A 6,300-nucleotide genomic window follows, 5' to 3' on the forward strand; every position below is an offset into this window, starting at 1 on the left:
CGTCCGGGACAACCCCTTCCTCCCTCCCCCTCCCAACTAGCTGCCGGGTGGGCTCCCTGCTCCGCCTGCCGTCGCTTTACGCTTCCTATTTGTCTTGCTCAGGTTCCTCAATGGACTACTCCGGGTCTAAAGAGCGGAAATCGGGCGCAAAGAGAACGTCTTCCCAGGACTTCTGCATCGCTCGGTGAACTTTTCGCCGTTTGGTGGCAGTATGGATCCACAAATGCGCACAGCTCCGCTCTTCTCCCGCCCTTCGCGTTTGGAAAAAATGCGCACTCCTCAGAGTCAAAAAAATGTCTTCTCTATAGAGGTACACATCTTTTAGGACTGCCTTGTAGCTCCCACCTTTTTCGTATGCATGGCGAGATTCATTTAATGAACAACAACGTTAAAATACGCCCTACTGGAGATCTGGCACCAAAGCCATACATATGCATATGCGAGAAAGTTTACAAAGCAGGCCAGGAATCCAAGAAACTCGCATTTACAAATATTTCCTCTCGCTCTTCTGTCCTTCAGACTGGCACAGACTTATGGAAAAAAAAGGTGGGAGCTACAAGGTAGTCCTAAAAGATGTGTACCTCTATAGAGAAGACATTTTTTTGACTCTGAGGAGTGCGCATTTTTTCCAAACGCGAAGGGCGGGAGAAGAGCGGAGCTGTGCGCATTTGTGGATCCATACTGCCACCAAACGGCGAAAAGTTCACCGAGCGATGCAGAAGTCCTGGGAAGACGTTCTCTTTGCGCCCGATTTCCGCTCTTTAGACCCGGAGTAGTCCATTGAGGAACCTGAGCAAGACAAATAGGAAGCGTAAAGCGACGGCAGGCGGAGCAGGGAGCCCACCCGGCAGCTAGTTGGGAGGGGGAGGGAGGAAGGGGTTGCCCCGGACGTCTATTTGCAGCGGGGAGGGGGGGAAGGGAGGAAGGGGTTGCCCCGGAAGTCGATTTGCAACGGGGAGATTGGCGGTCTCCTGAAGTCCCGCCCCCGGAAGCCATAGCAACAGCAGCAGGAAGTTCCCTTTGTTCAAGCGGCCGTTCCGGGGGTGGGAGCGCCATGGCTGATGGGCTGTAGCGTGGATGTGTTTGTCAAGGCTGTGCGGAATTCGGCCCGCCCCTCTGCGCTCACGGCCTGAGTTTATTTTGTGGGCGGTTTCTTCTGTTCCCCGCGGGAGCGGACATTACTGGGAGGAATGAGAGCGAGGAAGAGGAAGACATTAGTCCCTGGACCGTTTCGAAGAGTCATCTGGAGGAGGAATGCGAAGATGCACACGCTCAGTCCTGCTTGGTATGTGCATTAGAGCTGTACGGAATTCCCAACCCGGCTGTGTTCTCTCTGCCTTGAAGCTGTTTGGTGGGAAGTTTCTCTCCTGTTCTTTTACTTTGTGGGTCAGGGCCTGGGTGCTTGAGTGGGTGAAAGAGAAAGCCAGCTAGCCCTGGAACCCCTTCTAAGGGCGTCCTCCACCCAGCCATCCATACATCCGTTCATTCATGAAACAAATATCCACTGAGCGAGCACGCGTTATGTGCCAGACACAGTTTTAGACCCTGGGGACCCAAGACACGTAAGGACTCAAGGGCCCTGTTCTCGGGGACCATTCATTCCGGTGGGTGGAGACAGACGATAAGCACGTTATCGATTTAATTTCAGAGAGTGATAAGTGATAGTAAGAAAACAAAACGGGGTGATGTGACGAAGGAATGCGGTGGATGTTATACCCATTTAGACTTGGTCAGATTTGACTTCTTCCAGAAAGGACAGTTGCAGACATTAGGAATGTTCCTGTATGGCTTTGATGACCTTGGTGTAAGGGTAAAGGCTTCTTCTTGGTTTTGCGTTGTCTCATGCCTTATTAACAGTGACTTAGATTATCACAAAATGTAGATATATTTGGTGCTTCATTCCCTGCAGTTGCTTCTAGACTCTCAAAACTAGCATAAGAACAGAAAATTTTTAATAGAAGGGCTTAGTGGGGTCAGGGAGCACCAGCACTAGAGCATGGACAACAACAGCTGCTTGAGGTTAGGGCCTTGAGTACTTAGGTTAAAGGCCTCTTTCCACTGAAGTCCAGAGTCCAGAGGGGGTGGGAAAGGCAGACTCCCTTCCTCCGTGGCCTGCCTTCCCTTCTGGCCTCCTTTTTCTCTGGGTCCTGGGATCTTATCCTTCCACATTAGGTCACTATGAGGCTTTGCTTTCCTGTAATGGAGGAACGTGTCACCGACAGTCCTCCAGTGCTATCAATGGAAAGCCAGTGGAATTTTAACTGAAGAGTTTGGAATGGGCCCACGGTAGAGTATGTCCTTCGTAGTTTTGGAGACTTCATAGAATTGGCACAAGTGATCAGGACTGTGATATTTTAAGGAATTCTGTGGCTCCGCATGAAGGTAAAACCATGATGATAATAGTATCATAAATTGAGTAGAAAATAAATACATACATACATGCATGCATATTCTGTGGTGGGCAGCGGTAGGATCCCCTCAGTCATCCCAAGTCTGGAGGAAAGAGGGGAGTTGAAAAGCTATAGACCCATCACTAGGTGTGGTTCTCCTTTTGTAGGCATGGGGTGCACAGTGAAGGGAAATCCAGAAAATAGGCTTCCAGAAAGAATGGCCACAATAAGATCCAGGGTTTGACAGTCCAAGCTAATATTCTGGGGTCCTTGACCGAATGACCTGGGAAAATTGGATCTGAGGCAAAAGACACGTAACTAGACAAAGCAAGGTGAATGGCCTGAGTAGGTGGGGGGGGGGGGGCCGAGACAGGAAGAGGGGGATGGAAGACAAGACAGGAGAGGGGGTGGTACTGGCAGGTGTGTTGGTAGGTTTCTGTAGTATAAGGTAAAGCCTGGAAAGAGTTCCTGATGCCCTGTTAGCAGGCATCTACCTACGTGCCTTGAGTTGGAATATCGGGGACACCCAGCTGGTTTAGTCCAGGGCAGTGGCAAGTCTTTGCTCCATTGTGTTGGATGGGGGGCTGCAGTTGACTATGATCTTCAATTCTTTCTCCATCAGCACCTGCCTCCCGATACAGGCCATGACAGGATTCGTCCTCTATTGCTCTGAATACTGAGATTTCGGATTATCCATACTTTGCATATAATTTAGCGACATTATTTTGGGGACAGATTTCCCTGTAGAGACACGGGAAAAGGGAGGTTAGAGGAGGATGAAATGTCTGCCATGGTATGTCTAGACCCATAGTAGTAATAATTGCCTACATCCATTCGGGATTTACCATGTGCCGGGCCCGTGCCAAGGACTTTCTCCATATCCCCTGATTTAATCTTCACAGTAACATGGGAACGCTGTTAATTATCTCCAATTTACATATGAGGAAACTAAGGCTTAGATAGTTTAAGGGACTTACCTGAGATGAAACAAATGCAGCCATGGTTTCAGTCCAGCTTTGTCTCTAGCCTAGTATTTCTGCAAGTGTGGTTCCCAGACCAGCAGCGTGGGCATCACCTGGGAGCTTGTTAGAAATGCAAATCCCAGACTTATGAGTCAGAAACTCTGCGGTCAGGGCCCAGCCATCTGTGTTTTCACACACACCTTTCAGGTGATTCTGATGCACACTCAAATTTGAGAACCACTGCTCTAGCCAATGCCCCAGCTCTTAACCAACCACCAGAGCTGAACTTTCCAAACTTTGATGTGCTTACAAATCACATGCAGAGTCTGATTCGTGGGCTGGTCTGTAGACCACACTTTCTGAGTACCAAGGCTCTATGCTATACCACACTTCTGTGTGTCTTAGGCGAGCAGAACTATTAAGTGAAGTTTTAGCCTCTTTAAAGTCCTGATTTCTGAGAGCGGACAGGCTACAGGATTCTTAATTGCCCCCGCTCTGTTTATCTTTTTCAATACTTGCCAGAACATAGAGGAGATAAGGAGAGAAATCAGGTGCCAGACCCCGTTACCTCCTCCTCCTGAGCGTCGTTCCAGAGATGCTGAGTCCAGACCGACTTAAGTTGCAGGCTGTCTTTCTTGAGTGGAAAGAGAGCTGAGGGGCAGTCTCAGAATACTCTCTGCCTGAATGAGATGAGATGTGCTAACTGGCCAAGGGGAGCAGCAACAGATGATCACCTTAACTAACGTAAGTAAAATGCTTTTCTGAAATATTGGAGGGGATTGCTTTGTTCTGAATCAATTACCCAGATGATCCTATGACCAGACTGCTGATTAATAAGGCTGATGTGCTTCTCCAAATGCGTGTGTAGGAGGCCTAAGAAATTTGTATTTGGAAAATGCCGTATGTTCTTGATTGCTAAACAAAGTGCTAATAAACAGCACATATTCGTGGTTTCTAAGACATATAGGACTGCTTGCTAGGAAGCTACCCGTTCACTGTGTAAGATGTTTGGGATGCATTTCTTGTATTTATGGCAAATGAGGACACGGAGCAAACGGGTTGTCTCTGACCAGTGGCTGGGGTGGGGGTGGAGAGCTGCTGTGTTGAATGGAGAGGGCACCTGGGCATCTCCACGGCCCCTTTTGTCTTCCTGAACTTTGTGGAGAAGGCGACGAGTAACACGTACACCTAGAGGAGGTAGTATACCTGCAGGATACCCTTATTTGGGGCCAGACAGTACAGGAGTGTGAGATGCCTCTCTTTAAATCCCCAGACCTCCTGGCCGAAGTGTTTCTAAAATTGTAGCTTCGTAGGTTCCAGTGCCTTAAGGCCTCTGTAGAATCTGTGGGGCAGCCAGTATCCAAAAGGATATAGCTCTTGTAGCCACCACCAGGATACAGCCCCCCAGTTGTCAGGTATTAAAATTGTCCTCATTGGGGTTCAGTGGCTACAAGGATCTCTGCTTTGGGGGGCTGCTGATGGGAATGGTGACTAGGAAGCACGACACTGCACGGAGCTCAAGGAAGAGGGAAACTACAGGAAACTCACGTTGGCCACTGCTGTAGCTCACAGCAGTGCAGACGGACAGAAGCATCTGTGTAATTCTCCCTGCCATGCCAGGAGCTGTAAGGGAGGGCTCAGAACTGTTGTGGAATGCCCAGCCTTCCTGGCGAATGAAACTCAGGTTAAAGAGAGGCAGAGGATCTCCATCTGGTGGTGGAAGGAAAGAAGACACTGCCTGGAGTACTGCATAGAGGCAGAGAGTAGACTGAACAGACTCAGTGTGATGCTAGATATAATCTCCCACCCACTGAGGAGCTGGTGGGCATGGCTGCCCCTCCACCTGCAGACCCAGGTACCGGGCTTCAGTTTGGTTTAGGGGAGGAGGAGCAGTGGGAGGAACTTTTCCAGGCTACTTTGCAGCCACAACATTGACTACCTTGGGAAATTGGGTAGACAGTGAGTCCAATGGCCTTATCTCTTCCCTTGAGTTTTTGTTTGTTTGATACACTGTGTGTGGGGGTCTGCCTGTAGGCCTTAGTTCAAGTGTATTTCAGGCAGTACCTCCACCCTTCTTGGCATCTAATTTGCTACCAGCAAACCCATAGGTAAAGATTTCAGGGAGGCCCTGTCTGGAAGAAAAATCCATACGATATTTATATGTATATACATATGTGTGTGTATTTATGTATGTTTGTATGCGTATATATGTATAGAAATCTGTGTGTGTGTGTGTGTGTGTGTGTTTAATTTTCCCCCAAGAGATTTTCTGTATTTCTCCAGTTTAGAAGAAAGTTCCAGTCTGAGGAAAGGGTATAAGTTCCCACTGTCTGAGGTACCTAGTGACAGTAGATAGAGATTTCTTCCCTCCTCTAGATGTAGAATGGCTCTTGGTCCCTTAATACTGGCTTCTGGGTCTAGAATGAAGTACTCTGTAGGAGCCGTAAATGCTATAGAGCAGTTTGGACCAACCAGGCCAGCAGGGCTTTGAACCTTGTTCATAAGCCAGCTCCTACTCTTCTCCCATTGATAGTGGGGCTTTTTGCTTTCCCTTTTCATCCTCTGAGTGCCCCTTCTGGCCTGTCACTTTCAGATTTGGGTCAAATTACCTGATTGTGTGAGCCCTTTATAAGCAAAACTCAAAGTGCAGTTCTGTGTAAGCTGGAAGTCCAAGTGGATTGTGTTCTGTTATGTCTTAGGCCTATCTGTGCCTCTTCACTTCTCTCACTCAGACCTACCCGTGCCACCCTCTCCAGCAAGAGCAAACCTGTGTTCAGAAGCGGGAAGGCCAGCAAAAGTCACAGTTTTCTGACTGCATCATGAAGAATGACCATTATCTGATCTTGGAACACCCAGTGTCTCTATCAGTTTAAAGTAAAAACGTCTTTCCACCAGGTTTTTAGCCCAAATCCTCAAACTACTCAATTCTCTCATGCCTCCATCCCTGC

At 48.5% G+C, this 6,300-nt stretch overlaps 1 long non-coding RNA gene across 1 annotated transcript; it reads left to right on the forward strand.

Annotated features, from left to right (window-relative positions):
- The first annotated feature begins 24 nt into the window (after positions 1-24).
- On the forward strand, positions 25-5,462 carry LOC138378142 (uncharacterized). The gene is made up of 3 exons (XR_011231933.1): positions 25-1,285; positions 3,875-4,096; positions 4,973-5,462. It is a non-coding gene; the product is annotated as an uncharacterized lncRNA (long non-coding RNA).
- Positions 5,463-6,300: the final 838 nt, after the last annotated feature.

The sequence above is a fragment of the Eulemur rufifrons genome, chromosome 30, assembly GCF_041146395.1.
Source record: "Eulemur rufifrons isolate Redbay chromosome 30, OSU_ERuf_1, whole genome shotgun sequence".
NCBI classification, from domain to species: Eukaryota; Metazoa; Chordata; class Mammalia; order Primates; family Lemuridae; genus Eulemur; species Eulemur rufifrons.